Raw genomic sequence first — 9,928 nt, 5'->3', positions numbered from 1 at the left:
TATCTTAGCTGTCACATTTTCTTCTCAACTTTCTTTACTAGAGTTATTTAGTTCAGTCAAAATCTTTTGTTTTTTTTTAAAAACTGTGGACTTTGACCGATTATTTCCCACTTTTTTTACATACTATTGTAACAATTTATAGAGAAACAATCCACCGGTTCATAGATATTCGATTATTTAAAATAAATGTATATGTTTGATTCGCTTTAAACACATGATTAAAATTCTTTTCAAGATATATTGTCATTAAATATTTAAACTAAAAAAACTTTATGACCTTGATGTAAAGACCCACTTCAAATAAAACTATATATATATATTGTATAGGTAATTATATACTATAAAATGAAAAAAATAGAAATATGGGCTTATTAAGAATAAAAATAAATTTAAATGATTATGTTAGAAGAAAATAGTAAGAGTAAGTGATTATAATAATGTGTAAAAGTACATTAAATAGCAGGATATCCTTTAAGATAATCTAGTTTATAATATTTGTTGTATTTATGATAATACCTGTTATGCAACACTAAAAATATTATAGAGTAAAAGAATATTATAATTGGATTTATCTACTAAAATAATTAACAATTCTACATATTGTAAAAAGTCATAATTATCAAATATTCAATTACAAAAAATTAAGATGTAAAAATAAGATAAAGTATTTTAGTGATTAAATTACTTTTAGAAGTCAATTGAAAAATGTTCAATTGTTAATATTAAAAGCTTAATAATTAATATTTCAATTAAAATATTTACCTATGATTAATAATAATAATAAATACAATATTTAAAACATATCTTACATAATTTTATAGACTTTATTACGTTTTATTAGAAATTGAAGACTATTACAAATTACTTTAAAAATTTTATAGATGCAATAAAATTTATGTTCCTTAAATTTAGTTCATTTTTGTTTTTGTAAGGTTAAAATAAAAATAATTTTTAAAAATATCAATAGGTATAATTCTTATGAATGATTATATATAAAATATTTCAAAATATATAAAATATTTCAAAATATATAAAATATTTCAAAATATATAAAATATTTCAAAATATATAAAATATTTCAAAATATATAAAATATTTCAAAATATATAAAATATTTCAAAATATATAAAATATTTCAAAATATATAAAATATTTCAAAATATATAAAATATTTCAAAATATATAAAATATTTCAAAATATATAAAATATTTCAAAATATATAAAATATTTCAAAATATATAAAATATTTCAAAATATATAAAATATTTCAAAATATATAAAATATTTCAAAATATATAAAATATTTCAAAATATATAAAATATTTCAAAATATATAAAATATTTCAAAATATATAAAATATTTCAAAATATATAAAATATTTCAAAATATATAAAATATTTCAAAATATATAAAATATTTCAAAATATATAAAATATTTCAAAATATATAAAATATTTCAAAATATATAAAATATTTCAAAATATATAAAATATTTCAAAATATATAAAATACTTCAAAATATATAAAATATTTCAAAATATATAATATTTCAAATATATGAGAATTAATTATAAGAGATAAATTAAAAACAATAAATTATAAAAAATATAGAACTAATTATTTAATATTATTACAATATAATTATATATTAAGTAATACAACAAATGCAATAATGAATTTTAAAGATTAATAGAAAATAATATAATGTGGGTTTTTAAGTTATTGTATTTAAAAAGTTCACTATAAAAATTTATTAAATAAAAAAATTCTTTAATTCATAGTTTTATATATGTATTTTACATATTATGTACAATCATTTGACTTAATAGAAAGAAAAAAGATAGTATAGATACAGATTTTCATAAATATTCATCATCATAAATAATTATAACTGTACTTATAAATTATGACCAACTTGAATAATTCATATATTATTTACCATTTCCTAATTAGAAATAGAATCGTACACTGATAACTATATTATAGTTTTACTATTAATACTACTTTACACTATTTATATATTTAGAAATACATGCTTAAGTGTAAAAATAAACTCATATGTGCAAGTGACAGATCAAAGTTTAATATTAGAATATAAAGAATTAATTCTTTATGGTAAAATACACAGCAATCTTTTTGAATAAAAAAAATTATTTTAAAATAAATAATATTTTAATATTTATTATTCATAACTAATACGGTATGTTTTTTAAATTAACTTAGAGAACTGTTATATTTTTTAACATGAGTATGTATTTGAATCAAATTAATCAAAATTTTATTTAAATATTGGTTGTGCATGTCTTTTATTAATATTTTTGTTTTATGTTATTGTTTTTTCATAAATTATAATTGAAATGTGTATAGGTTTTGTTATAATTTTAAGAAATTCATGATAAAAACAATTTATTATATATTAAAATTTATTATTATTGTACAAAAAAGTGAAAAAATTTATTAGATTTTTGTATTTTATAATGTCTCAATAATATAATATTTATTACTTTTATACTAAAATTTGTATTTATATACATTGATTAATATGTATGTAGATACTGTAAGGTCTATATCTTTTAATATGGCGATTATTATATAATAACATTTATTATAATTCAGAACAAAATAATTCACTTTAATAAAAATAATTTTCTATTTATTACAAGGTACTACCTTACATTATTAATTAAAATAAAATTCTTGTTGTTCTATAATAATTACGATAAACAAGTATTTTAAATAACGGTTAAAATTTGCTTGCAAAATATTTAATTCATCAGTTAAATATTTTAAATTTAACTTAAGAACTAAAAATTGAATTTTTATTAAAACATTAATATAAACAAATATATAAATAAATTTATTTATTAATATTACGTATTTATTGTATTATATTTTTTGTATCATATATTATTTAACAGTACATTACTGTATTACAGTATACTCAAGTTTGGTAACGATTCTGATATTTTTATTTATGATGCTTATTTTAATATGATGTGTATTTTGCACCGGTTTATAATTTTTAATGCTTTCAAAAATTATTTGTATTTCTTAATCGTTAAATTTCCTTTTTTTAATATTTTGATGTCTACAATTTAATATTGTTTTAGTTTCTTAAATAAATTATAGAATTTCCTTACCTTTCAGTAATAATAATCAAAATACTTAAATAATTAACTTAAATATTAATATTATTACTATTATTTAACCTGATTTTACATATAATAACTTCTTAATTTTGAATTATGTTTTTTGATCATTTTTATGTTTCATTACATAATGTGCAATTATCATTTACTTACTATAAATTAATTACAGTTTTAAAACCAACATAGAATATATTACATCAAAAAGCAGTTTCTAATATAATATCTAAGAGATAACTTTTTCAAATTATTGATCATAAATTGAATTTTCACATTTGTGTTTTATATTTCTATATTTGTATATATTTCATATTTGTATTTCAATTTGTAATTTATTTATTTATATTTGTAGTTTATGGTGGGAATTTGTATGGAGTTATTTAAATATTAAAGATAATATGCTTCTTAAAATCTTGATATAATTATCTGAATATGATAGACTGAATTTTTCGAAGAATATCGAAATTATGTTTTCTTTTTTGTAGTTTTTATGTAACATTAGAATAATTAGGTTTTTACTACTTTTCTGGGATCAGACTAAAAACCTCCTTATGATGGTGGGTGGAGGCTTGCTGGCTGGTGGAAGAGGCAATGCAATTATTCAATACTGCCTCTAATGTTTATAGTCTTTCCCTTTATTAAATATAATAAATAGTGAATAGTTAATAATCTATGAATGTCGAAATGAGTGTATGATAGAATGAATAGATGAGTGTTTCTTCATTAATGTTGGTGGCGATCAGTCTGTACGTGTATTCTTGACAGCCTGGAGCGTGATTCCCCTTCTTCCTTTGAGTTGAGTAGTCATAGTGGGAGGAATATGTCTCGTGTCGTCTAGCGTTTTCTTGATATGGAGGAGATAATGTCAATACCTTTTAATTGCAACACAGGAGAATCGATGCGTCTTCCTTCTATCGTGGTGAGTAGCTTGCTGACCGACTAGTTTTCATGTGTAAACGGCATGACTGGCTGCATCAATGATTGAAAGTCTACTAATGTGCCTCGCGGTGCACTTGTTTTAAATAGTCACGTGGCAGCTTTGTTAGCTGACAACAAAGGGGCCGATCATAGCGATAGAAACAATGGAGGTGATTGTGCACTTGTATCATTTCGGATGTACCGGTTTTTCCGAATCTCCAACGACGTACATAACGACATAACGACGTTAAGATTTTTTCTTGAAATGATAGTGTATAAAAATTAATTCTACTAATATGGCTGGTAGAACCAAACGTATAGAATTAACTAAGAAAACCACTTGATGTTGTGTGGGAGAATGCGTGGGAAAGTGTAAAGGTTAATGCACTGATTGAATAATGATTAGACGGCGGCAAGGCGCAACAGCTTCTTCTCACAAGAGAAGCCAGCAAGACTTCTTCTCCAAAAGAACGCCAAATAACAAGGATGTAGACATACACAGTAAAGGCCAATGAAGAGGCAAAGCCTAGTCATATCCAACTCATAACATGTGCAAGATAAGTGAAAATAAAATCATACACTCGCAGCAGTGCAAGACAAGGAAAAGGGAACAAGAAAACAGTGGTGAACAAAGCACAACGTAATCATAACCTAAAAGGAGCCGCTCGAGGCAAATTCAGCAAACAATACGAGGTATAACCAGAAAAACACAAAACCTAAACTACAAGCTGCCGCACGAGGCACAACCTGCAGATATCACTAGCTGCCATCAAGAGTACAAAATCTGCAGAACTCACAAGGTAAAAGTTCCATTCTTTAATAACGATAATAATACACAATATGCCTCACAAGGTAAAGAACTGTAGAGCGACCAAACTCACATAATCAGCAAACGCATAAGGGGCAAGTTTAGTTCCCACTAGATAGACTTACGAGACGCCGTATGCGGCAATATCTGCAGACTAAGATGAAGTGCCACCAAGATCACACCTGCAGAGGTTACAAGGTAAGCAATAAGACAATAACAAGGCAAACTCAAGCTACTGCCACGTACCACTACATAAGGAAGCACGGGGGTTGACGACCTTGTTCTTCTACGTGTATAATTTCACCACGTGCATTACGTATAGAGGACCAGAAGATTACGCCCTTCTACCACATTACCGCTCTGCGGCAATAGCAATACAAACTCAAGAAACGAAGGCATTCATACATCAACTAAAAATCATTACAATACAACTAATGCAATTATCGCAATAAACTACAACAAATACCAAAGCTATTTATTATTGAATACATGCACTATCCTGTCCACTTGCCCGCAATCCTCCCATCAACCATCTGGGAGTTTATACCAAACTTTAGATATTTGGCCCTCCTCATCCGGTACTCAATTTTTAGACACGGTTCGTAACTTAATAAGCCGTGAAGTGAAGAATCTACATTAGATCTCTGGACTTATTTGTAGTTGTAGTGTTACATTTTCAGTTTCTTCTCACAGGCTTGATAGGAAGCTTTCATGCATAAACTGCTTGCTATTGAACTTTCCTTTTATCTCCTTTACTGAGATGACGAGAATCTCAGTCCTTGTGCGATATTTGCTTGATGAGACTAAATGATACTGAACCACAGAAATAGAAAGATGTTTTACAAGACTCAGCTGATCAACTTTTCTCTGTTCCTCTTTCTTGAGATAGGTTGTGACTTTTCGTGAGAATAAGTGTCGGCACATTGCATTGTCCGTCTTAAATATTTCACTGACCCGGTTCCACTTGTGACCCCTTCTTCTTTCCTGTATCCAATCAGAGTTCGACTTTGGGCAGCATGAAGGATCATGCTCACCTTCATTTCCATTTTTAGACATTTTGGTCCTTCGAGCTGGATAAGTGGAAATTAGTGCATTCATTCAGTATTAATATAAACCCAGGAGGCGCAGCTATACTCAGATTATATATTGGAAGGTCCAATCATAAGGATATACGGTATTTATATCACAAATCATTCACTAATCTCCAATAAGTGAGTACTTTATTATTGTTCTTCTCTAATACTGGTACCAATCCCTCAGTTGTATTCAGATTATTTGAACCACATAATATACTTTCTTAGCAAAATTTTTATACTGGACTGTTCGAATTTAGTGATGTAATTCTTGGCTCGAACTACCAATGGTTCAATAGCTTAGTTAGTAGTTAATAGGCACCCTGGCAGACGCTCGGGATGGAGATAGGTGGAAAGGCTTGTACAAGAGTCATGAAAGTTGATTAATTATACATTTATTATACAATTAATTACACAATTTACATATGGGTGTTGTAGAATCTTCTTGAGTCTAATGAGTCTAAATACGATTTCTTGAACGGTTTCTTATATAGGAGGTGTCACTATACAAGATGCTCTTGAAATCGTTTAATTGATGTTGAATTGAAAAATTGTACAGGTAAATAATTACTGCACACTCCTTGTCAGAGAGTGTAAGATAATGTTAATGTTGTGTTGTACCGGTTTTGCCGCCGGCTGGCAATAATTGAGTAGATGACGTGGATTTGTGTACTCACAGCGATATTGTAGTTTTGATCTGATCCAGGGGTGAGTGGTTCACCAGGGCACGCGGCACAGCAAGTGCGTGCAGGATGACTCTTATACTCACAGGGATACAATACTCTTGGTCTGGTCAGTGGGTCTTCGCAATATACTTGCCCCTAATTTATTATCACGTACTACGGCGTTGCTTTCTTTTCTGACTTGGCTTCCATAAACAAATAGTCTCTATTACTTGACTTTTCCTTGAGATAGCCCTTGGCTGCCCACGCGAGCAGCTTGCTCGAATTCTCCCCGCGGACCGACCTCTTTCGCTGTATTGTCAAAGAGCTTCTGGTCTTAGTTTTCCATTCAAGGCGTGCCGCTTTTCGGCGAAGGATGAATGTGCACACCCTTTTCTCATTTCAGAAGAAATTAGGCTTAGATAATGAGAATATCGAAGCAGTATCTCTGGCGGCAACGCATATTATGGAAAATTGCCCCTCTCCGGGCCTCAGTGTGATGCGGGTTGATTCTTGGTCAAGCGTCTTCGCTTGGCCTATGCAAGCAGCAACATTTGTCGTATTTGACAACAATGCATGCTTGCTGCTGGCATTGAAGGCACACGTGCGGCGCAGATTGCCAAACGTCGCACGTGCCGAGTTTCGGGTTGCAACGAATTTTAAGAAATGTTTTTCACTCAATTGTATTCAAATAATTTAAGCCTCAAAATATACTCTAGTAAATAAGCTAGCCGGATTTTGATGGTAAGTCGCAAGGGTCTTCATTGCATTCAAAACAATTACTACGTCTGTAGTACGAAAGACAATAAAGTGGCTGTTTACGAGTATGTTCCAGATGTACTAACCTTTTCGAGCCTTCAGAAACCTTGGCGAGACTTTCTTAGATGTTATGTCTGTTCGATAATTCTTTTTTATAATAGCCGTTGAAATTTTCCTAATGAATATAATCCGAGAGATTTTCTTTTTATACGATTGTCTTTTCAATCACACATAAAATAAATCAAAGTAGTTTTATTAGCGCACTGTTTAAAACAAAATATATTATTTCAATAAACTGAGTTTAAATTCTCATATATCAAAATTAATATTTGAACGTAATGACTTTAAGTTGGCCAGAAACTTAATATAAATTCATACGTAATAGTTGAAACAAACTATAAGAATAACATTCGAGAATGATATACGTTACAAAATGAACATAAACTTACAATAAAATGTATATGTATTACTGATCATGAAACATATAATTACAATTTTGTGTGATAAAATAATGATGGTTATTAGTTTTACTAATACCCGATTACAACCAATAAAAAAATAATGCATCAAATATAAATATCTAGAATATTAATACTAAAAATACCATAATTAATAAAGTGATTTGTTTTCTAAATTAATTTTCTCTGTTGCTTTTAATAATCAACTTCTGATTTGCAAAAAATAATTATTCAATTTTCTATCCTTCATGAAAATTAAATATTTTACTAAATATTAAATTTGATTAGAGTCACTCTTCACGAATTAAAAAAATATTACTTTTGTTAAAAACTTGTTCTAAGATAGAGGATCAGAACATTTTATTTTTATTAAATATAATTAGTATATTTTATAATAAATTAAATTTGCTTATATTAGTATTTATTTTGTACATGCTTAAATTACTACTAAATATTCATTATGTTCTTGGAATTGATAATACTAGTTCTGTGATTTTTATTGATATATGCAAAAATAAAGTCGAGCAAAAATTAAAAATCATATTTATTTCAAAAACGAAATTCAATTCACATTTTACTCCGAAACGATTCAATGTTAGGTTATGATGAAATCTAGGGTATGTGTTTGAGATTGCGAGAACATTTTTAAGTCGTTCAAACATCTTGCGTATCTGAAAGGATTAACTAATCCGTCGACTTCTGAATATACCTACTAATAAAACATCTGGCATTGATATCATAAAACTTTTTCGAAAAACAAGTCATAAAACATCTGGAAAACTCAGATATTAGAGTTTTCCCGAGACGGTCGTATCACCCAACATTAAGACCTTTTCGGCACATATTGCTCCTACCCCTTTTATTCAAGTCTGCCTTGCGGCCGCCTGAGCCACCGATAGCAATGGAATCAGGAACTCTTAGCTCGAGAGCAACGAAAAGAATGAATTTCTTGACTGAAGAAGACGTCACTAGAGGAGCTACTCTCGCCCATGAATCGGTAAGCTTTCCGATTGGATACAAGAAAAGGGAAGAGGTCCTAAGTGGACACCAGGGTCAGTAAACTATTTAAGAGTGTTCGATTTTAAAGGTTTAGTTTATGGCTCGAACTACCAATTCAATAGTTCAGTGGATTAGTCTCGCGGCAGGATAACTTCAAAGGAAACAATAACAGACAAGGCTGAAAAATATCGTGTACTTAGTAAAACAATGTTTATTAATCTAAATAATTATAACAATATTGCACTTTGATGTAGACAGAAATAATTCTATTGAAGTAGTGAGGGTGTATTCTTGTATTTTTGAATTATTGTAGATGCTATGGATGTGACTAAGTATCTTGAAGTTGAAGTAATGCTGATGTTGTAAATATCAGCTGGAATAGTCAGTCAATCATGCTTTTGAGGTAGCATGAGAAGATGGTAGTTGAATCAAGTATGTTTGAAGTATGAATAACTATACTTGATATGGCATAAGATGTTTAATGGAATTTATTAAGTAATCAATTGTGTCTTTAATTATGTAAGGGGACAGTAGAAGAATCTAGTCACAGGTAAAAGCAATTAATGGTAAGATTTCTAATTCGTGAAGGATTTAATAATCTGTATTTATAGTCTATTAGTCGATCTGTGTTGTCCTTCTTTGACAATGTGTGTGTGAACCACAGTGACTCTTGCGTCAGCTGTTCAGGGCCTGTACGATGTCGAGGGTTAGTTCGAGAGAGCGTAAGTGTGCCCTGTTTTGCTAGCGGGTCTGTACGATGTCGAGGATTAATTCGAGAGAGCGTAAGTGTGCCCAGTTTGTGCTAACGGGCCTGTACGACGTCGAGTGGTTAGTTCGAGAGAGCGTAGGTGTGCCCTGGTTCTGCTAGCAGGCCTGTACGATGTCGAGGGATCAGTTCGAGAGAGCGTAAGTGTGCCCGATCGACTATAGCGCGAGATGTGACTTGTTTATTTATTAATATAAAGGTGTACCTGGTGAACTGCAGGCTAGGTGTATTAGATGCTGTGTAGTTGATGCCCCCTTTGATTACTGTTCCATTGGCTTCACTGTAATCACTATCTAAAACTGTCGATTTCCTTTTCTTATGCACGCGCGTAATTTTA

Source organism: Ceratosolen solmsi, unplaced genomic scaffold (assembly GCF_000503995.2).
Source record: "Ceratosolen solmsi marchali unplaced genomic scaffold, CerSol_1.0 scaffold17, whole genome shotgun sequence".
Lineage (NCBI taxonomy): Eukaryota > Metazoa > Arthropoda > Insecta > Hymenoptera > Agaonidae > Ceratosolen > Ceratosolen solmsi.
The sequence above is the reverse complement of the archived record's forward strand: the minus strand, read 5'-3'. Positions refer to the sequence as shown.